Raw genomic sequence first — 23482 nt, forward strand, 5'->3', positions numbered from 1 at the left:
AACTAGGACAGATTTTAAGGCGACAGGAGGTGTTTTGAATGGAAGGAGGAATCCACTTATTGCCTCTGCTTTACAGCAAGCTATGCTTTATAGTAGTCAGAATTTCAACTGAAGTGTTCTAGGTCGGTCCTCACCCCAAACACAGAGGGCCTAACAGTCTACAAGCAACAGATGGCTAATATGTGTGACTAGAGAGCACAACCTGGTGTTCCCCCATTCTTGAAGGGCTTCTACATAGCAGCACTCTTAAGTGGGCAGAGAGCGGATTGCCTGTAAAACAGTGCTCTGACTGGGTGGTAAACGTCTTGCAAGCCTGGCTTATAAATACAGTTCTGAAGCCCTACGTGTGCAGAAATTAACTCATACTCTTTACGAGGACCTGCTACATTGTCCAAGAAACAAGTAGCTTTGGAATAAGCATGATTTAGAACTATCTGCTTTGCAGAGAGGATGAAAATAAAGCTAAAGCAGCAGAGCTTTCTCTCACGTTTCTTTAGTGGTATGACACAACTTGCCAGACATCTGCTGAATACTCATTCCCTACCTGCCCTAAGATCATGGAAACAACCTGCAGGTTTTCCTGCAGCTAGGTATGATGTGATCCTTCATTCCACATAGCCTGCTCTAGGCCAGGGTTATCAGTTCCTGTGACTGCAAGGAAGAAGGGTTTGACTCCCAGCTTCTGCGTACCACATTTTGTGGTTTTGAGGTGGTTTGTGCAGGGGGATTAGGCCTGCTCTCCTCCATGCACCTACTCAGTAGAGCATGATGGTGAACTAGACCAGTGCAAGAGCTTAGGAAGGACAGACAAGTTGTTCTTCCCAGAGTTTCCTTATTAACCCGACAACACTGAAAAACTATTTGCTCTATTTGGTGTACAGCTCACAGTATTTCCTAATAGAGTGTGACTAAATTCAGTCAATACCTGTTCCGTAAAGTGACAGGGCCTGTGTTCTGTGCTGCCATAGGATCAGTTTACCAAACTGATTGTCATGTCAGTTTGGGAGAGAATTCCTAATGCTCTCAATGATTAGTTTCTCTTCCAGTTTAGTGTCCAGTTACACTCAGAGCACAAAGTCTCCTCAGTAGCAATTTCACTACCTACATATATTCCAATACTGCCCTAATACTTGTGTAGTTCACTGCAGGAGTTTAGTTCTGGTTTAAGTGGAAGACACCAAATGTTATCTTGGATGAAAGCCCACTGAGCCAGGGAGCAGACATGAGTCTTGAATTTGGTCTACAGTCTGCGGTACTAAGGAAGAAGGCCACAAAATGAATTGTTGATATATGTGCTTGCTAAATGGTATTTTCACCTCAAAGCATACTTGAATCTGAGAAGAATGCAACTATTTCAGCTTTCTTGGATGATGTGCCAGTGGTACAGCCTAAGGCTAATATGGATCATATCCTTCTTTTAGTTATTCCAGCACAATTTTATTGACTCAATGTGTTCAATGTCTCTCCTATCACAGTCATTAAGAAGAAATATCGCAGATTCTAGATGATAGTTTCTTGAACCAAATCCTTAACAAAGGAAAGCTAGGATGAATGCCTGAATACCTAAGCTACATCTGTGAGCTGCAGATCTTGCTGTGTACCTACAGTGTCTTGCTATCTATAGTTATTACCACTGTAGCTTGAGAACTGTAAACATTAGAAGAAAATTGACATTACTGTTCACTAAACCACATGGCACAAAACTCGCTCTATCGTGTTTTAGGTGATCAAAAATGAAGAAGCCTAGGCAGACATTTACTGAGTACAGTTATAACAGGGAAAAATAGAATTGTATTGCTTAATAGCTACAGGAGTATGTATGCATATATTATACATAATATGTACACTATATAAAAACACGCAGGCAAAGTGATACATTAATTGCAGGCAGAGTACAGTAAGCTCAGGCTCCTGAGAGTTAGATGGTAATATACAGCAACAACAACACAGTCTCCAAGCCATGAATCTACCACCCACATCCAACACAACTTAGGGCTTCTTAAGTAATTATACCAAATTGTAATGCAAACAGTGAACAGAAGGAGGAACAAAAAAAAAAATTGACGTGTTTACCCTAAGGCTCTTCCAAAGATTAGAGAGAAAATACTCAGGACTGGTATGTTATTTTCTTTGTTCTTTATCTTTTTGCTGGTTATTTGTGTTAATTTTGGCACTGGATGATTTAGAGCACCCTTAGTTTTGGTGGATGCAGGTAGCAGTGTGTGCATGGTTTCTTAGTAAACAGTATTACCAATGCGGATTGTTTTAAGTGGCTCTGCTATCAAAGAGTTCTGTCTTAATTTGAAAATACATTTAGGTGATTAAATAATGTCTTAGAGATAGATTCATTTGTCTTCTTTTATTTTCGTGGTGCTCTAATTAAAGCTCCAAACACATAATTATATAAACCAGAACAGTGAGCAACTTACTTTCCTTCATTATAAATTAATGTGTGGTGGAGAAGCAGAGAGGAAATAATTCCACATGCAGGAGCACTGCAAAAGACCTACAATTACAGACGGCAATTGGGTACCACAGGATCGAAACCACTAGATGTGCAGTTTGGGAATATCTGCACCTGTTCTGGTCAAAGAGAAAGGATGGCACCATCACTATCACAACAGCTGTTGCCTATGGAAAAAGGACAGAGATGGGGTAGGTCTACAGGAAGCTTAAAGAGAAATATATATAGTAGTCAAGCTGTTGCCTGAAGAATACTGAGTGGAGAAAAAGAGTAACAGCAATTACCACAGATGTGAAGGACTTCAGAGGAAAGTTTGAAGCTGCTGGCTGAGTGATGGTATGGGGAGAGGTGTACATAAATATTTGCACAGGTTTAACACCCAGTGGAGAGTAGAATTACTTATCTAGGAAAAACAAGATGAGCATGATAAAGTAGCCTTGTAAATGTGATACAGAGCAGTGCTGCAAGGTGGTACGTAGAGCTATGTTGTTCAGTGAAAAAAAGCACCAGTAACAAAAGCTACCCCTGAAAGATGGTGCTTGGCTTGATTAGGATGAATTTTTCCACATCCTAGTGAGAAAGTGGAGTTGCAAGAGAGAACAACAGTTGCAGCTTCAAAATTCCCCAATATACCTATCACCTCTCATCAGAAAGACCACCCAGGAAAACCACAGTACAGGAAACCTCAGACACTGACTTCATTCTCTCTTGCAGGGTTTTTCTCACATAAAGTGGGGGATCTTATCCTGCACACAGATATTCACCTGAAACGCACTAATCTCTGCCTTTAATACAGCAGTCCAGTAGTAGAGCACTAAGGGAACGCTGGTGTTCAGAGGCAGGGAAAAGATAATGTGAAAGAGCATAGCAAATGCCTTCAAGTCTTATTTCCTACAGAATATGTAGGGTTTTAAGGTCTTTCCAGATGGAGATGGCAGAGGAGACTGAGAAGACAGCAGGAGCAAGGAAAGGCACGTACATCACAAGTTGCATGAAACAATAGGGGTGATTTTTTGTCTCAATGGGTAAAGGATTAAGATGATCTTCTCTTATTCTGCATACATATTTGCAAAAAGATACAGGCATGTCATACCATGGTGTCACACTGATAAGCTACTCTCTCCAGAGAGAACAATTAAAAAAAAACAAAAAACAAAAAACAAAACAGTTCTGTAAAATAGGGATTGTATAAATTAAATCCAGAAGGCTTACACCATCTCAGCCTATTAATTCAAAACCCCTGTAAATCTAAGGGTGTTGATGAAGATACTTCTCACTCACACCCTATATAAATCATGGGAGAACTGGAACCAGAAATGTTAGCAGAAAAACAGATATTTATCGGTATCACCAGCTGATAAAGAATGGAAAAAAAGAGGTATGGGACAATGGGGCACGGTGCCTTCTGGGGACTGCTTTGTACTTTCCACAAGCATCAGCAACAGTGTCTTAAGGCATTGTGCAAACACAGCCCTTCTGATGACACACACAGCCCTTTATGTGATCCAAAGGCAGGAGATTGACATGAACACTGTTGCTCACTCAATATGGTGATGAAAGCTCCCGCCTACAATAATGATCCACTGATTTCTTAAGGAATTTTCTAAAGACGAAAAAAATTCAAAAGACATTTATAAATATTCAAAATCTCATGAAAGCCTTCTGGTTTTGTCTCTCTTACTTTTTTTATTTGAAAGATGAGGTTTGTTTTTAAAGGTGCTTCTTCATGTCTTCATGGGAAACTGCTGAATACCCCATCCTCCTTGTCATTCAGGTCCTTAAAATTAGTCATCTTCAGCTCTTAGCTTTCCTTCCTTCCTTGTTCCTAAGCCATTCAGAAATGCTGCTTTTTCTGCCTACTCTTTGTTGTCTTTTCCAGGGTGAACCTTTGTATCTAAGAGCCTTCCAGCTATTAAAAGCAGGCTTCCTTTTTCCTCTCTTTCCCTCTCTTCATTCCGAGACCACCAGTTTGTGTCTTTCTTGATTTTGGCTACAACATTTGAAAGGCCAAGATTTAACTTGTTGATAACCTATCCTGAGCTGGGAGCCTGGCTCTGCTGAGCTCCATTTTATGCTACCACTCAAATTTTATCCTTTTTTATCATAGAATCAGCACAGAATCATAGAATGGTTTGGGTTGGAAGGGACCTTAAAGATGATCTAGTTATAACCCCTCTGCCATGAGCAGGAACACCTCCCACTAAATCAGGTTGCTCAGAGTCCCATCCAACCTGGGCTTGAACACTCCAGCTTCTGTGCCCCACATCAGCCACAAACCCCAGGGCAGTCAGCATGGCAACCCACTCATGTCCAGGAAGACCTAGCCCAGATCTTGGCAAATATTAACCCTTTTCCATCTGGCTGGGTTTTACTGGGTGGGGAGAGGGGAGGAGGGTGAGATGATGAAGGTCCTGGGATGCCCCCACTGCTATAAATACCATTCAGCGCAGCACAGCACAGTTTCGACTTTATTTTGGTCTTTTTCATAAGGCACAAAAGTATGAGATCACAGCTATTTTGTATGAAAGGCTGGCCTGAGAGGTGGACTGTACTGTTAGCAGTATCAGCACTCAGCTTCCTCCTACTTTTATCTCACTCACCAGTGAATTCATCTAGCAGGGAAGTCTATAAGAAAAATAAATTCAGCCTCAATTCCTCTGCTGGTATAAACTGATATTATTCATAGCAGTTAACGTTAATAAAGGTCAACCTTTTTTTGTAAAACTTTACTTTAATGCTTGATCTCATTTTCTTTCTTTTTTTTTGTGTTTTTTTTTTCTTTTATTTTCTCCCCTCTGAAGGCCTCCCTTCAAAATGTGGTTGCTGAGATCATATTCTTTGCCCATCAATCGCCGAGTGTCAGCTCCTCCTGTCCTCTTTGAATCACTCTTCAGACTCCCTTGGCTTCAGGACATGAAGGTCAGGCTTTTTGTATCCACTTTGAATGCTCTCCACAGCCTGATCCTTCTGCCTACCTGCCCTGTCAGGGGGTGCCTGAGTTCCCACCCTTTATGAATAGAAGCAAGAAGAAGAACCAATTGCCCTCTACTCATTGGTGACCTCCAAATGAACAATGAACCAAGTCAAACTAACCAACCACACCAAATCTCAAACCCAACAGGTCACTAGACAAACTCTGCAGGATTTCTGGAAGGGTTTGTTATGGTCTGGGAACCTGAAACTATTTCTAAGCACGAAATACCCTCAAAAATCAAACTTATGGCAAAATTACCCTAGGAGAGTCCAATACAAGGTAAAGCAATTTTGATAACGTGTGGTGTAAATGACAGCCAGCTATCCATTTTTAGCAGATTTTCCCTTTTTCTTCCTAAAAGTGAAAGTAAAATTCAAAAGATATGAGCTCATGCAAACCAAAACCAGGAGACAACCTTTACTGTGACTGCAGATGCCACACCAGAAAGAGCTACAGATTCCCCAGCACAAACTTGCTGTCCTTCCCTCTGCCCTAGGAAGGACACCAGCTGTGATCAGAGGGCAGAGCTAGGCAATCCCCCTAAGTGCCAAAGAGCAGAGGGCCAGGATATTCATAGGATTTTATGGAAGCCCACCTTCCTAAAGCTTTATTTACCCCTGCTCTCTGGACTCAAACCTGAGGCACCAGTGCTGCCAGCTGTGTGTGCCATGGCTCCCGGCCACAGGCCTGACTTTTCATTACACGGAAATTAGGGGATAGGGATGGAGGGAGGGGAGGAGGGAGGAATATGGTCCAGGCAGCTCTTAGCCCTACACAGGTCCTAGGCTAATATTCATACCATTGGACTGTCTTTCCTTCTAGACAAAGGGCATACATAGATTTAGAGCAATGGATGATTTGTTAAAACCTCTTCTGAATGAGTCAGATCAAATCTGTTCTCTTTTCCATTTTGTCTGCTTCTTACAAAAGCAGACTGGCCATGTTAATTAACTGGCCATGTTAATTACCAGTGTTTCCCCCCCACCGCTACCCAATACTACATCATTTTACAGGCATGAAGAAAAATGTCATTTGGTTGCCCTTTAGACACTAGCCAGAAGTGACGATAAATTTGAAGCAGAGCTTTGGGGTAAAGCAAAAAACTATTTCTGAGGAATAACAGTATGTGCAAAGCGTAAATCTTGAAGCTTAGCAGCAAAATTCTGAACCCATGTGATGTTATGCCGCCCTGCATCATTAGCAAGCACCCAAAAGGACAGCAAACTGGATTACTCCTTCATAATGTAGTCTGTTCAGCACAAAATAAATGACTGCTGACTTTTAACAATGCACAGCACCATTGCAATGAAACTGTGTTGTGACCAGAGGCAATCCTACATGGAATTACCTTGGGAAATGAAGTTGCAATTAATCTTTTCTAGATACACATGTTACCCTAAGCTCTTCTTATCAAAATAATCTAATTAAGCACTGCATTATTTCCAGTTTCATACAAGCCTACTTCCCTTGATGTTATTGGAGTAATACCACTACTGACTTGGAGCAACACAGGCGGGAAGCAAGGCATATTCCCCAACACAACCACATCATCATAGTTTCTCCCACTCAAAAGATGTCTCCAATACGCTTTCTAGTCATCATCTTCCAGAAGAAACTCAAAATTAATGCCGGTGCTCTCAGACTGAAACCCCAGAAGCTTATGCTGACAACCAAACCAACAGAGTTGGTGCCAGAGGGGAATGATGACAGATCTTTAAACAGCTACTGTCTTTTGTTTTACAAAGTCTCTGTTTTAGACTGAGTCATAAAGAAACTCTGTAGAGGCCTGGTCTTCCAGCAGACCATGAAACTGAACATGAAAATCCAGCTGAGGTTTTTCCAAGGCTCAGCAGATCAGGACTTCTTCTCACTCTTTCAAGATGAAAGATTTAAAAAACTGTATGGTCAAGGCTAAATGTAGCATCCTGTATATGTCTCTACTGAATTTTATCCTACTTTCTCCAGTCAGTTTTTCTAAGCCAATGAGATAATTTTAAATTCCATTCCTCACCCTAATGCACTGCAGATTTCCCATATTTGTGTCTTCCTCAGATCAACCAAACACCATCACTACCAACCTTAGACATCATTTCTGAAGACACTGAGCTATGTTGGAGCCAGAGCAGCCTCAGCTGTCCCCCCTTCAGGGCATCATCCTTCCACCTGGGCAGTGAGCTGCAGATGACTGTGCCATCAGACTGCCCCTTCAGTGCCACATTTCCCTAGGTAGTGGGAGGTGGCACCAGAAATGGTGCAGATCCTTGGCAGCCCTGAAGAAGGGTTCCAGTTATGGATGTTGCCTGAACCTTGAAGAGTGTCTCAGTGGGAACCTGCATGGATCACCTGGGTCTGTGAAACAGAGCAGGGCAAAAGGATGGGCAGCATCATACCTCAGACAGTAACTCTACCTTGTGTTGCGCCCATCTGTGTTCTCTGGGAAGTCCCACAAACATTAAGAGACCTGCTCTTTTCTCCATGGAAACAGGTACAGTAAACAACTTCTCCAAAGGCAACAACCAAATGTGGTTGTTTTACATTTCCAAGAGAAAGCAAGCAGTGTTTTTGTAAAGAGTCGGATGCATAATTCCAGGCAAGCCCAGGCAGGTGTGCCACACTGTATGTTCACCTGCCTTTTTGGCTCTTCCATGGAGGCTGAGCCCACACGCACGTGGGTTGCCTGTCATAGTGTCAGCCAGGCCATGGCTGCCTCCAGATTTGGGAGGAGCAGGCTTTTGCCCACCAAACATGTGCTTCCAGCAACCCAGGCTCTTTGGCAAGGCAGGTGTTTTGCTAATTTTCTGCATGCACGTACACATCTCCCCGTGAGCACTCCACTTGCTTGGCTGCATCCAAACAACCAGCAACTTGGAGGAGCCACAAGGGAGAGGCTGCCCACCTCTCTGCCAGCTGCTTCATCAGTGCTGACTGTGTATGACCACCAACTAAGAATTCATCATGTAGCAGAGCTGATGTGGTCTGAGAAGGAATACAGATGCCCAGGGTCAGCCAGAGGTGTTCTTCCTAACCCTGTCCCAGTTTTAGAAGAAACACCTGACTACAGAAGAAAAGACTCCAGATCCCAGACCTTTATCTCTTTGATTGTAATCTGAAATAAAACCCCCAAAGAAACTCTTAGATTCTCCAGATTAATGTCTCTGATATGCTTATTTAAATTATAAATCCTGAAGGATTAGAGAGATGTGAACGGGGCTTGGGGCAATAGGGTTTTGTCTGTGGTGGGGGCACTAATAAAACACAGAAGTCCAGATTTCAAAAGCAGTTGTGTTTTTTTAAGAGCTAATAGTAGATCCCTGTGAGTTGAAGGATTTGTGGCATCATTCTGGGTGGCAATAAAACAGGGTTTTTATCAAAAGGGCTGTCCTCTGCCCCCATGACAGGTATTCCTGCTCTGCTAAAACTCCACAAAGTTATCACCAGAAGATGTCACAATACAATGCATTGAATTTAGAGTATTCATCCTCATGATACATTATTGGTGTCTTGCTGCATCTTGTCATGCTTGGGATAGAGCCTCCATTTTGCTGTATTCAGTGGGAAATTGCAGGTAAAATGGGGGTGATTTGGCTAAACAGTATGCTGTGACTCCCCTGGTCTTCCATGGATTCAGCACTATTCATATGCATGTGCCTGAGTTTTCAGCAGAAGAACAGTACTGTTATAGGCAGAGCTGCTGAGCCAGCACCTGCATTCATGGAAATGCTTTTCACTGTCTTCATTTCTTTAGGAAAGCTTCATTCACACCAACGACTAAGAAGATATTTTTAATTTTGCACATCTGTCCTTGATCTACTGAGTATTTTTCATCCAACAAGCAGTCACCAAAAGGGCATGTGTCTGTATGTATGCGTGCAGGACAGTTTTGCCTAAACAGTTGCCATGCTGCCTTGATGTCATTAACAAAAAAAAAAAAGATTTATTGCTGCAGCTCAGAAGTCTGAAGGACTCAATGGCATATGTTAAACCCAGCAAGACTGCAGTCTGGGACACTGATTCAGTCCAGGCTCATGAAAATGTTCTTCATGCGTATTTCACAAACAAGCAATTGTCCATCTCTTTTTCCTTGCTTATTTCCCAGCAGTCATCAAAGAAATGCATGCTATCCACTGAGGTAGAACCTACATCTTTTTAATGTCAGGTGCTGGTTTGATGACAGAGAGTTGTGAGAATTCCTGGTGATTGCAATACAGTTGAAAGGTTGAATTGCTGGAGTATAAGCTAGGATTTGAGGTGTTCTAGCTAAAATGCCAAGTGACTCATATCTTCCATGAAATAAGTAGCAAGGAGAGATCTTGATCACATGCACACAAACATACACAAACTGGTTGGTGATAGTAGCAGGGCATTCCTTGGCCAGCACAGGACTGCACCACTTTAAAATTACCAAAATCGAAGGATCTGTGCAGGAAAAAGTGTCCCCTACAAGCTTGTTTATAGGTATTAAGTGGATATTAGTTGCCTCTTGGTACCAGGAGACTGGAGAATTGCATAATGGGGCATACTGAAGAGTTTCTGAAAAGGAAGTGAGTCAAAGTTTGTTATTTTCAGTGCAGCCAGGATTGTGTTTTCTGCCACTTGTTGGGGGGGTTGATTTACCCAGCATAGTTGTGCTACAGGAATCCCAGCCAGAATCAGGAGCAAACATCTCAGTTGCAACATCCTGGCAAGAAGATTGTTCTAACAAGTAACTATTTTGAGAAGAGGAACAAAAAAGAACAAAACTTGGCAAAAAGAGCTGCAAAGGGCTGCACTTCATGCAGATGCTTCCTTCTGCTCCCTGGGCCTTGCAGACCTGGCTGTGCTGTCCAGGCTCCCACTCCCTCTGCTCTGCCAAAACAACTTCTTTGTCCATCTCTGAGGCACTCCTGAACACCCACAGTCTTTCTTAACTTTGCCTCTCTGTCCTTGAGCCGTGGTTCCCTCCCAGCTACTGGCACTCCCCTGTGCCGCTCTGCACAGGCCAGTTGCAGGCGGCTCCAGTTTTCCCTGTACTGTTTATTTCCTAATGCCTCAGTGTCCAGGTGCACCGAGGGGTATTGCACCATGTACCTCAGGCAACACCGCCTGCCTGTCACTACCCACAAGATCAGAAATATTCATGTAGGGCTTAACTTGCCAGTGCCCGGCTCTCATTTAGTCACTTGCATCTGGGCAAAGGAAACACAAGGTGGCTGTGATATACGACCAAATGTGAGTAGCTGTAAATTGACAAGGGCCATTTGTCACTCTTATTAATCCCCTGAGTCACACTGCCTCCAGATATTTCCTGTGTCACTGCTATTTTTATTTCTTCACAAATAAAGACTGTAGATTTCAGTTTGCTCTTGCTCACATCAGGCTTGACTCAACCCTCTGACAAGGAGAATTACACTAGACTTGCCCCAGCACAAGCTGGAAGCTGTATTCTAGGTTCTGCACAATTTTGCAATAATTACAAAATGTGTGTTAGCGCTGGAGTACTAAACAGCATCAGGAACTAATGTGATATTAACAGTCTCTTGAAGACCGACCATGAATACAGACCCTCTATTACCCTGAATATTTCAGAAAATTTGGATTCTAGATTAAGGGTTGGGCTTTTTTCTTCTTCTTTTTTTTTTTTTTCAATTACTCACTTAGTGCTAACATCAAAGGGAATACTTTCAAGCATTATCCCAAACAAAATCTCTGCAGCTGAGGCACAGCAGACGTCAGGCAGTGCAAAGTGCAGTAGCCTCAAAGTGTTTGAGCCATCCAGACCTTTGACATTAGCCTGAGGTTTGTTAAATCACCTACTTAGACACATGGCAAAATGCTTCACACTGAAATAGCTCTCAGTTGCTTTCCATCAGCAATTGGTGTGTTTGTGATATTTATATGGAAGACTTTTAAAATATGAACAAGCAGGATTTGGTTAGCACTAGTAGGGGGGTACTTGCAAAATTTAACCTTTTTCCCAAACTCTCAGAGTATGTTTTTTATTTAAATTGTATTTTATTTAATTAGCATTTGCTTTGAGATCTCTCGATTGCAGAGTAAAAATAATGGGCTTATATAATGGACTTATATATATAATGGACTTCAGATTAAGCAAGCCAGGCATACACTGAATTGCAATGACCTGGAGCCCTTATCTACCTCCAACAATACAGCACAGCTCTGACTAATAAAAGTTTCTCAAACTCAGGCATCAAGTACTTAGTGAGACAAGGATAAAGAGGGTGTCAGGATGTGCCTCAGATATACCAGGATCACTGAGTCACAGGAAGGGATAGCAGAGTGTTAGTGAATTGTGTTTATAGTCCTGTTGTTGCATTCACCTGCTCGAGTGAAATTCTTCCTTTTCTCAGAAATGTAAAGTGACCACTTGTCAGCTACTGACTGTAGGGAGAAAAATATGTCAAAGTGGGAACCCAAAAGGAATATTTTTGCTCAGTGTTTGGCTGAAAAAAAGTCCACAATCAACACTCCCAGGACTCAAAGATATCAGATGCAAATTGACTAATTCTGTCTCTTACAAATAAAAAGGATTCTTCTTGCTCACCAAAGTGATTTACCAGGTCTTTAGAGATTTGAAATCAGTAGGAAATAACATTATAGAACTGGCAGTTTTCTGGCAAAATATTTTATTCCAGTTAATCATTCTGTGCATTCTCTGGAAATTTGGTGTGATATCATGTCTGGCTATAATGCTGGTTTTCTCTCTCTTTTGAAACACTGACACTGTCTATCATATCCACGTCACCAGGCAGCATTCCTGAGGGATTCATTCAACTGTTTAGCCCAGGAAATGGCTCACCCTCTCTTTCCTCTAGGGCTCCAGCAGCTGCATGACTCCGGTGGTTTTACCACTCTCCTTCCAGGTAATGGGTAGTTTTCTGCCCAGGTTTGAGAAGTTAAGCCTCAGGCAGCTACATCATTATTACAGTCATCTGGTCAATATGCAGTAAGGTGAAAAATGCCCTTATGTACCATATTTCAGTGTGGAGCCTTTCCCAAGGAATTTCTTCATTTTCTGCTCTATCCTTGCCCGTTTTACAAACCCTTCATGTGTGCTCCCTGGGCAGGAACTGTTCTGCTCCCCAAAGCTTTGGAGGCTGCTTCTGCTTAATGTCCATCCCAATACACCCCAAACACTGGTCCAGAGGACTACAACATACTTGGCTCTGCTCCCATCTGCAGCACACTCTGCGCCCCATAGCACACTTGATGGTAGCAGCAGGGTCAGTCTCCAAACAGGGCAGCCTTCACAGTTCAATTTGTCATTGAGTCTCTTGTCTAGGCTCAAGCTCAGATTTTTCTAGTTCCTGACTTCTCCCCTTGGGATTCTAAGGTGTTTTGCACTGGCACCAGTGTGACCTTCTGTATGTTGAAGGCTGTAGACTGATGTTCTGTTTCACCTGAGCCCCATAATTTCTGTTTGTCTTCCTTCCTGAACGACCTTCCAGAGCTGGATTAGGAGACATTCAGAGGTGAAGACTTCATAGTTTCCTGAGCAGTTTGCTTCAGTAGTTAATTACTTTGACTGTTAAAACTGTTACCCTTAATTTTTAGTTGGTCTTGTCCAACATTAGTTCCCAGGCACCTATTTTATTGTGCCTCTAGTTGACTTTGTACTTAGTGTTTTCTCCAGTCACCCCTTTGAACTTCCTGTTGATGCCTTAAGCATCTGCCTGTCAGGCATGTTTTCCAGCCACAGTGTCATTCTTTTTCCTGCACCTATTTTTAAATTTTTTATCTCCATTTGAAGGTGGATACAGTGTCGTCCAGAGCAGTAATGCAATGACAAGCAGAAGACGCGGGCAGATGAAGCAGCTTTGTCTTTGAGATAAAGCTAAATCGACTAAGCCAGCCTGTAGTTCCTTTGCAATATTTGCCTTAGGTCTTGGCCAAAGTTTTCTCAAGGAAACCATAACAGGGTAAGATGTTGACTTGCTATTTATGTGACATTCACCAAAGTCCTGGTCAGTAAGGATTCTATATTAGGGCTTACGCTTGGCCCATCAGACAGGACAGTCATAGCATCCAAGGGATGCTGAGGGAGTAATTGTATGCTCCTAGTGCAAGGAGTATACATAGCAATTATGTATTCCTGAAGTGTATGATGTTTGGTAATTACACACAGTAGACCCAAAAATATCATTTAACACGTGTGCTGGTTTTTAAGGCAAAAATAATGGTGAATTTACTTTGTGATTATATGGTCCTTACCACATGAACTTTCTGCCAGCATTTGATACTTACTATGTCATTTAATGGTCAGCAATTGCTTTTGGAGGCAAACGCTGCTTGGAAAATTATTCCCTGCAAAATGGAGCATTATTTAAAAATCATTAACATTTTTCACCACAGCATTTTTTCTAAGGGAAAATACACAAGTCATGCAATTTGACTTCAGTCTACATTATTCTCGAGATGTGCTGTGTTCCTGTTGTTCTGAGAAAGCATAATGATGTTGCTCTCATACTTCCTTAATGAATGTTTCTCTCTATCCATTTTCCTCTCTAAGTCCTTCCCTCCTAAGCCAGAACTAAAAATTGAAAGCTGATTGTAATTTTAAGCCAACAATATCATTGTTCCTCACGAAGCCAATGGATGTGGCATAGTTCCCATTTACTTCCCATAGTCAAAGTTCTGTTTTAAGGATTCTTGCCATGTGGATAGAATAACTCCACCAAGGTCAACAGGGTTGCATGGAAAATGCCTGGGTACAATAGCAGCAGAACCCATCCTAGCGGTAGGAGGATCTCTTCCAATTTCTTCCTACGCATGCATATCTACACATGCATGCACACACACCACAGTGGAGCTTACAGTCCACAAGCTTTCTCTATGTTTGCCAGCATGGTATGTTATTTTGTTTGATTGCTGGGCTGCAGCACAGAAACACCAATCAGCCCAACTCGGCCTGATTGCAAATTAAAGAAAACGTAGCTCAAAAGAAGCAAAGAGGCAACTTTAGTTAGAACATTCTATATCAAGACTTACAGGGTTCTAACTAGAGTAGTCTTGTGGCTCCTAATGTCAGGACTAAATTCCTGTGTAGCTCTTCTTTTTCTTTTGGTTTTTATTTATTCCAAGGAGCACTGACAATATTTTGGTGGTGATTCATAATAACGTGACACCAGTTAAGCTCTAAGACTAGAATTCACTGATTTTCAGAAGACCAGCAGAAAAGGCTGTACCTTACTACATTGTCAAAATAAAGACTGTGGTAAAGCACATACCCTGTTCTGGCTGCCTACACAGGGGAGAATTTCATCTTATTTTGCAGATCTTTGCCAGTATGGCAATCTTCAGGACAATCTGTACCCAAAAGCAATGTGTGCATCGAACACATGACTCTCATTAGTTCCCATGAACATGGTATCCATCCCTAAGTCTGCAAACAGTATCTGTTAATTTGCAATAGCTCCTACCACATCTTGTTTTCAGGTCTGGTGAAAGCAAGGAGTGGTTTATGGAGGCAAAGACCAGACAGCTAGGGGCAGCTGGGGTGGAAAAGAAAGATACGAACATAGCACCTTGGCCACAGAATTACTTGCTGGCTGGTGGGTGCAAACAAGTGATTTTAATAGCTACAATGCTGGACCACATGGTATAGTTCAAATGCTGAATGTCAGACTAAAAATGTTTTGTGGACTGGATTCTTTAATAATAATAAAGTATTTCTCCTCTGAGAGCCACATGCTTTTTTAGCCATTTTCCTTTTCAGGAAAACCACCCTTTTTCAGATGTTTCTCAGCTGATAGATTGCTACATCGCCTGTCTTAGAAAATGGATGCATCCTGCTTCTGCATGCCTGTGTCAGAAAACTGAGTTTTAAAATAGCCGTCTCTACTAAAAATACCTCCCGATTATATGACAATGCAAAGATACTTCAGAGATTCAAAGCAATTATTCCCCCCAGGCATCTTTGTCCAGGTCACAGTAATATCATAAACTTTTTTCCCTGGAACCTCTATTTTAATCACTTGGGACAAGCACTTTCTTTGGGAACCCAGTGTGGCCACAGCATGACTACTCTCAAATGCTTGTTACCAGCTGAGACAAAACCTAGGCTTTGGGGCACCTGTATTTTATAATATTACTAAAAATACTATGTGAGCCTTTGGGTTTCAGCATTTCCCAGCTCATAACATCCTGATTTTCTCTGCTCTCCCACAGAGAACAAAGTCTACTCCTGTTTAACTAGCAAGAAGCTCCAAAAAGCATCTCTGCAAGCTCAGCCAGCAGCAAAGCAAGTAGATCTGCTCTGAAAATAGAAGCAGTAAATGAGAGATGGATAATGACTCATGGCTTAGCTCTGCTCTTGTTTATAGTGGCACAGAACAAGAGCAACTCCCTCGACATTGGTGAAGTTAACACCCTTTCAAGTAGCAAAATCAACCTACACTGGGTCATCATGATTCAGCTTTCATATTGGGTTGACTCAACTGGTTTACAATTCAGTGAGGCTCCAATACAATGCATCCTGATCAATCAAGAGTAATGAGAGAAGCTGAGCTGAATTGTACTGGTGCAAATAATGGCATAGCTTGGGTGACACAGACTCCACATCATGCAGTCTAGGACTTCTCCAGAGAGAGGTTCCTCTGCAGTCACTGAATGGGTATTAGTTTAAATGGAGTGGAAAAGAGTGGGAAGATGGCTTGGCTGAGGGATGAGGGAGAGTATTAGTTGGTTTCTTGCATTTCAATGGCATTACACAACACAATTTTTGCAGTCTGGCTGGAATCCTACCTGGAGGAACTTGCTGAGCACATGGGTGGGTTGAGGATTTTGCTTGCCTGTTTGTTTTCCTCTGAAAAGCAGGAGGTTTCTCATTAAGAGCTTATGAGAATCTCAGTTATAATAAAGATGTTTCTGTTTAAGTGAAAATATTCACTGGGGGAAAGTGTTTCTCAGCCCTCTGTATTGTGTGCTTTCAGTTCCTGAAAAGAGAAAAGAAAGGTGCCTGACATCCTGTGGGAAGTCCCAAAAGAGGACTGTATCACATATGCAAAGCAACCCAAAAAAGTTTGGCAACAGATCTAGGACAATCAGAAGTACATGAAAAGCCCTAAACAATACCCAAATTACTGAGCTATCTCTTGTCATTAAGCCCATATAAATGCTGATGGAGGTATTCTGCTGATCCAGTAGTATGCTATTCTCTGGCCAGACCCCCCACTTCGATTTCTGGGCCACCCCATAGCAAACGAGAAGTTATCAGACTTTGTTGATTGTCCACCGAGGAGTGGAAATGAAAACAGCTAAACATCTGCTATTCTTCACAGCAACATTACAGCTCAGCTATGCAATCCACCTATCTAACTTCTGTGCAAACGAAATGGTGCACCAGCGTTTCCAGTATTGTAAATCAAGGTTACAACCTGAGATGCTGTTAGAGATCCTATAAATAAAGATAAGTATATGTGGGGTGGAGGGAAAGATAATAAAAAAGATCCCACATCTGTGGGGATTTGTGTTATTGCTCAAATAAAGGGATGGGATTCAACAGGCACAGCTGTTCCTTGCCTGTTGCTGCCTCCTCCCATACGTTTTAAACAATATCCATATTTAATTGAGCTTTCTCAATGATATTTTCTCAAGTGCTTTTGAAAGGTATGTTTGGTTCATTTTTCCTTGGCATCATCTTCCAGCTGCTAATTTCCCTATTACTGAGGACTCTATCACTCACAGGAGGTCTCGGTTTTGACTGGTCCTGCATTCAGTAGATTTTAAAGCTGATGTAGCAGGATACTATCCATTGTGATATAATGGTATTTTTTAGAAGTAATTATAGTCAGATGGTGCCTTTAAAGATGTATATGGGAAAAGTCAATACCCAGGTTTGTTCCCTTTGGAGCAGCATGCAAATACTGTTCTGTGCCTGCCTCCACCCTTTCTTTTGGGATCATCCGTGTAGTAATTTGCTGATAGCGGAAAATGGCAACTTATGGCTTCCCCTGCATTTGGCTATTGCACTGTGGGGCTGAAGCCTGAGAAAAAGGACATGTGGCATCTATACAATTGTGCATAGAGTGAGGTGAGGACAGAGGAGCTGGGACAGAGCAGCTGCTTGTAATCCCTGGGGAGGGCCCTTGCATGGATTGCCTGTGTTGGATGAAGGGGCAACCCTCTTCTGGAGTCTGGGCTACTCTGTCATCCTGGTGGAGCCACAGCAGGGTAAGGGAGGCCCACAGGGAATCAAACCCTCGTATATCTTTCTAACTTCTGATTCTAAGCCCTACTGCTAACCCACTCTAAAGTCAGATATGTAAAATAAGTATGAAAGGCAAAGGAAGCCAACAACATCTTGGAAATGGATCTGCTTTTACAATTTAGGGTTGTTTTCATCTTTGCTAAAGCTCTGTCCAGTCAAGTGTGACCTGTGATCCCAGCTCCAGGCATCAGTGCACAGTTGAGGTCCTGGGATGGGCACTGCCCTGCAGCCAGCTCTTTGGAGGGAGGAAGATGATGGGGGACTGCTGAGATATCCCAGAAAAGGGAAAAGCTGTTACCCGAGGCACGTGGTGCAGACACCTCAATGTGTCTGCAAGTAGTCAGCCTGGGTCACCCAACCTCAGCTCCTGGGTCACTCACATTTGGGGCTATCTGAGCCCAGCTAACAGGGGCTGGCAGACATTCCTGCCCCAAGGGCCCTGGCCCTGGAGTGGGGAGGTCACAGAACACCAGCAAACAGGATGCATGAAGCATAAGGTTAGTGTAGATAACAGCAAAAGATAGTCTAGTTCTCCTTAGATGTGCAATGTCTTTGTTAAAAACAATTAAATTTTGCTTGACAGAGGGTACAATTTCAGGACTTGTTCTAGGATGACTGAATAAATTTTAACAGTTGAAAGGAATCACAGAACAGTTACAGGCAAAGTCAGCACGAAGGTAACAGACACTTTTTGTGCCTTTAGTTTTCTTTATGGCCCTTTCCATCAATTTCAAAGTGGTTATCACCTCCTTGAAATTCAGTAGTGCTGAAGGGCATGATCAAGCTGTGGCCAAGTAATAGGATAGAATTTTAAGGGGAATGAAGACATGAAGCAATGGGACAGAACTGTTCATTCTACTCTGCTGAACACATTTCTGCAGGCAATACATGTGGCTAACACTGATCAGAGGTAGGTGAAACTTATTTCAAATATGTAAATTAAATACATATGTTAAAATAAATATGCTTATGTGCCATAAAGTATATGATCAAGAAGAATTGTTTGCTGAAATGTATGGTTAGCACAGCTTAGCTGTAATTGCTATGGTCAGTGTTATGTTTTACTTGCAATACCATTACAATCCATTTAGTTGCCAAAGGGAAACTAAAAGGGAAGAAATTTAATGCTATCTAGATGAACACAGAAGAAAAATTTGCTCTCACAAGCTGGACATTTTTTATTACTCAGGACTAAACTGCAGTGTCACTGACATTTGTTTAATTTTGAAATGCCACATACTAGGAAAGTGCAAGTTAGGCAAAGCTACATGATAGATGTTGTGTACGTCTGCAAAGGAAGGCTCTTTCTCTGTTTAATGATCTTAAAAAACCCAAACCCATTCATAATCCCAAAATGGGATCGCACATTTAATCTAATTATGGACTCTGGAAAATCCTGAGAGTTTCCTGTTATGCTGTTTGGCTTTATCCTTCATCTCAGCTGAAACCTCTGAGCTCACTTTGAGTCTCTGTGACACCATGGATCTGATTCAGCAAAACACTTAAGTATACACTCAGCCCAAGCACTTTGAGGACTTGTATCCTTTTTTGCCAGTACTTTTAAGCACTTACAGAATTTCAAGCATATACTTAAGTCCCTTCAACTTCATTGAAGCATAAGATCTACTTAAGTATTTTGTTTAATGAAAGTATAAGTGATTAGAATATCACAAATGCAAACTAAGTTTTTTTCTGGTGTGCATTGCTCACTTCTTTTCAAAGTAGTCCAGCTTGTCAGATCGATTTGTTTGTACTCACTTTAAATGCAGAGATGTGTGCGGGAAGTCTACAATTAAATTCTCCAATCTGTTTGTTTGATTTTCCCTGCAGATGTAGGGGTTCCCAGCTCTTTGGGGAAGTGCTGTGCTGCAAAGTATTTAGCACTATGCTGAAGCCAGAGCAGAGCTACAAGTCAGGTTCACCGCAAGTGATAGAAGCAGATGAGTAAGCTAAGCTCTGTTTCAGTCCTCTTAGGCAAGATCTGTGCATCTTTGGCTCTAATCTTGCAAGTCACATATGAGGAAATAATCTTCATCCACTCAGCTATATCCTTGAAGTTGGTAGAAGCAGTCACTGCACAGAAAGTTTGCAAGAACTGGTCCTCATTTAAGTAAAGAGAAGAGAAAACAGTGCAAACCCAACCCGAAAGAGATCATGTGCTTCTGCCGCTGAAGTCAGTGGCAATTTAGCACCAGCTTCAGCTTCAGCAGGCTCAGTGCCGAAGGTGGGGCTGGACCCTTTGCTGTCTGTGCCATCCATATAAACAAGCAGAAAGATTGCTTTTCACAGACTGTTGTGGCATGATATAAATGAGCTCAGGCGAGACCATCTATAAATCCTTTCCTTGAAATGTCTTTTATAAGGCTGGGTAATTATATAGGAATTACTTCTCAGCCTGATTTTACAATGGCTCCTGAAAAATACAAGGAAAATGTTTGACTCCATCAGAAAACAAGTTTTGTACTGTAGAACTGTTCTGTTACACCCATGAGAAGAGCCTAGGCTGCACAGCCTATGAGTGATTGTATCTCTCACTAGTCCTTCTCTTTAGCAGACGAATCCACCCTAATTTTTCCCTGACAAAAAGACACAGCTTGATTCCTAAATCTACAGGATGACATGCAGGCTGCTGGGAAATCTGGCATCTGTGATGAGGCAGGAGAGATTCTGGCACTGGATGATGCCCCACAGGAGAGCAATTCTGCTCCACAGCTTGGCCAGAGAGAGTTTTAAAGTGCGATTCTTTCTCAGGACATACTTAAGAGAAAAGCCATCCTAGAGGAGGTAAAGGCAAGTGGTAAAACTGTACCAGGTTCAATAAACTATGTTGACACAGACACTGCTTTTAGCACTAAAATGAAAAGAAGATTAATCTAGCTTTGGTGATGCTAATGCACTGGGGAATCAATTAGTACAAAGGGACTGCAGAAAGCCCTAAAAACTCTCACTATACAGAATTCTAATCAGAAGGTTCTTTCAGAAAAGACCAAAACACCCAGGAAACCAGCAGCTTTTAAAAAGAGAGAGGTACACAAAAGAGGTCAGCCAGAGGAAGAGAAATACTACTTTTTCTCTTAGCTTTGAAGGGTTTTACCTTTAAACAGAGCTAGTCAGCAATACCAAACACTATCTGTAAGAGGAAGAGTAGCTAAACACAGGGCAAGCATCAAGCACACTCGATTTTATAACCATCATCTTAAATAGAATATCTTAAATCTGATTTAATCTCAGGTATCTGGAGTAATTTCTCTGAAACATGAATATAAAGTGGGGTTTTTTGCCTATGCTTCTTTCACAGTCACAGGGGAGAGGATGATTCAGCTCAACTGTTCCTCATGTGCATACTCGGGTGATGGCTGAGGGAGTCACACCAGGGAAAGGACTCAGCTCTAGCCCAACTTGCAGGGCTTGTTTCCCTGTCTTACATTCTTCACAAAGAATGATAATAACTCTTAGTCCCTCTCTTCCTCTTATTTTTCTATTTGATTTTGAAGTCTCTGAAACAGGCAGAGATCTCCAGATTATTACATTAATATATAGTGTGAGTTAGCCAAATTATGATGTTCATTAGCAAATGTCCCTGCAATATTGTGGTCGCAGTTCCAGGAGTCTTAACTCAGTCATATTTGTTCAGAGGCATCTTGACAATGTGGAACTCAAATATCTTTAGCTTCACTTCCTTGTTAATATTCCTTATGAGATATGTGTATGGGGTTTTTATATTTTTATATATTTACACTGCAGTCTGACTTCATTTGTGGGAATATCCTCTGTATATTTGCTACATAGTGGATAAAGAGGGTCTAAAACTTTAAATTGTGAGTATGAGAGCAGCCTGGGCTGTGATGTCTTTATTTCCAGGCAATAAATTAGATGTTTTTTTGCTCTCTGTGACTAGAGAATCATCATTTTTTAATATTCATGCTTTGGCCAGTGGTGAGGCAGGAGGTGGAAGTCTTTGGACAGCATTTCCACACAGGAGACAAGCTGTCCTTTCCCTGCTCCCTTCAGGGACAGCAGGAGAGTGGCAGGGACTGAAGCCTGGCTTCCCCTCCATCCTACCCATCCCAGCTCTGCCCTGACCCCCCAGGGCCATGAATCACTTAAAGGGCCTCATTTTCAGGAATGCCTGACATCCACAAGTCTGCAGTGGGAGCTGCTGGTGTTCCTCACACTGGCAGATCAAACATGTGAGGTCTGCAGCAGTGGTTCTGCTTGAGCCATACGCAGCCAAGGTCGTGTGTAAGGGTCTGGAGGTGTCAGCATCCATGGTGTGCCAGGTGAAGCCCTGAGTACTCTTCCAGCTATTGATAAGGGAGAGTTTCTGTGACGCAGAGGTCCCAAGGCAAGCCCCAAAAATGCCTGTGGAGCAGTGACTCAGCACTGTGTGGTGGTGGGACACCCTGACCATGGCTCACGCCGGTGCCTGTGGGGAGGCCTCAGCACATGCCTATCAGAGGCACCACCAAATTTCCTGACCTCGCCTCGTCCTTCTCCCCTTCTGCCAGGAAAGGCCTGTGGGGCTGAGCTTCTGCACAGCAGGCACTTCCACCAGAGGTGGCCATGGGCTCTCCAGCATGAGGCAAGACACCCTGGGCTGTCCACAACCCTTCCCGTGGATATGGGTGCCCCTTGGCACACCCGCCGTGGGGTTTCACGTGGCATGGGGTGTGGCTCCAAGCATCCACCAGCCTCAGCGCTGTGGCAGAGTACCTTATTTAACCCTGGTGGGGGAACCACCAGCTCTTTTCCCTCTCAGCATTTGTTTTCAGTTGCTAATCCAGGAAACACACGTCCTTTCTATTTACTTTGAAAAGAATGAATCACAACCACGGTTCTCCACAGCTCCTTCCCCCTCTCTGGTCCTCTTCTCACTCCCCTCCCCACCTTGCTATTAAAATGGCAACCTCTGTGTTACAGACATCTCCGGGCTGTTAGAGCACTTAAGCAGCACCCTGTGAGCTGCAGCCATTTACTATGTGTGATTGTTTCTGCGAGACCTAATAATTCTACCATTGTTATTATAACACTGTGCACTAATACAAATGAGCTTGTAAATAGGGGTCCAACTAAAATAAAACCATTATAATCACAGCCCAGGCTGTAAATCACAGACTAGTGTATTCTGCTGTGGTTTGACCCAGAGCCAGGCAATAGTCAAATAATCAAACTGCAGATGTTGGGATAGAAAATCTGCTTAAATTTAAACAGTGGCAAAGGTCCAAACAACAGGGGGGGCAGAAAAGAGTCCTTTGCACAATGTAGGAATTTCCCCACACCATCCCCCCTACTCCTTCTTGTTAACTGGGTCTATAAAGTAACCAGACATGTTACCCAATAATAGCACTGTTCCTTGGCAGCCTGTGCACACCAGTGCCAGCTTGCAGGGCATGATGCCATCCAAAGCGTCTGCAGAGTGACTGATAATTAGCACTAGCTGCCAGGCTTGTGGGGACATTCCCCCAACAGCCCATGGCCACTGCCAATGGTGAGATCAAGACCTCCAAACCTTCCTGGGGAGAAGCCCAGGGGTACCCAATAATGTTCTGTACCATGAACTTTGTCAGTTACCCCAGAAGTCAATGATGCAGTCACAGCTTGACTCTAATTTCTTGAGCTTCTTACTATGACTAAATCTTCTCCCTCCTTCATCTTACTCTTAGATGATCCTATTTCCCCATAATAAAGCCTAGGATGCAGCTGCAATTTGGATTCCTACTCAGCATCCTTGGTCAGGGCACGCAGAGAGACCCGCCTAGAAGTGGCACGCTGAGGGTTGTTTCACTGAGCAAAGCAGCATGCGAGGGGCAGCAGGGAGACTGTGCTGCAAGCATGGGGT

General features: G+C 42.7%; 1 long non-coding RNA gene across 1 annotated transcript in view; it reads left to right on the top strand.

The window, feature by feature from the left end:
- Positions 1 to 2049: 2049 nt before the first annotated feature.
- Positions 2050 to 23482, top strand: part of LOC120323681 — a 30825-nt gene continuing 9392 nt past the window's right edge. The window contains exon 1 of the long non-coding RNA XR_005564393.1: positions 2050 to 2116. This is a non-coding gene — a long non-coding RNA (uncharacterized LOC120323681). The remainder of the gene's footprint in view (positions 2117 to 23482) is intronic.

Source organism: Pipra filicauda, unplaced genomic scaffold (genome assembly GCF_003945595.2).
Source record: "Pipra filicauda isolate LSUMZ 115617 unplaced genomic scaffold, ASM394559v2 scaffold313_size859762_pilon, whole genome shotgun sequence".
Classification (NCBI taxonomy): Eukaryota; Metazoa; Chordata; class Aves; order Passeriformes; family Pipridae; genus Pipra; species Pipra filicauda.